General features: G+C 57.9%; 1 non-coding gene across 1 annotated transcript in view; it reads left to right on the top strand.

Annotated features, from left to right (window-relative positions):
• Positions 1–226: 226 nt before the first annotated feature.
• The window catches only part of LOC124773341, a 1909-nt gene continuing 1786 nt past the window's right edge, over positions 227–349 (top strand). The window contains exon 1 of the ribosomal RNA XR_007014609.1: positions 227–349. This exon is cut by the window's right edge and continues 1786 nt beyond it. This is a non-coding gene — a ribosomal RNA (small subunit ribosomal RNA).

The following is a 349-nucleotide window of genomic DNA, read 5'->3' as shown; positions in this document are numbered from 1 at the left end:
AGCGTCTACTCGCCTAACTCCGGGCGATTGCGCCTCTCTCGAACCCGACCAAGTACTTGGGACGGCGCTGCGCGCCGCCGGGACCTGAGAGGGTTTCGAGGTGTATTGTGCAGGGGAGCTCAGCCTCCTCCTGTTTGCAGAATGATTGAGCGGACGCTTGCGTGTTCGCGCGGGCCCCCGGGACACACTCCCGGGCGGCCGGCTGCTCAGCTCTAGTTGACGCAGCTCCCTGGTTGATCCTGCCAGTAGTCATATGCTTGTCTCAAAGATTAAGCCATGCATGTCTCAGTACAAGCCGCATTAAGGTGAAACCGCGAATGGCTCATTAAATCAGTTATGGTTCCTTAGA

Source organism: Schistocerca piceifrons, unplaced genomic scaffold (genome assembly GCF_021461385.2).
Source record: "Schistocerca piceifrons isolate TAMUIC-IGC-003096 unplaced genomic scaffold, iqSchPice1.1 HiC_scaffold_951, whole genome shotgun sequence".
Classification (NCBI taxonomy): Eukaryota; Metazoa; Arthropoda; class Insecta; order Orthoptera; family Acrididae; genus Schistocerca; species Schistocerca piceifrons.
The sequence above is the reverse complement of the archived record's forward strand: the minus strand, read 5'-3'. Positions and strand labels throughout refer to the sequence as shown.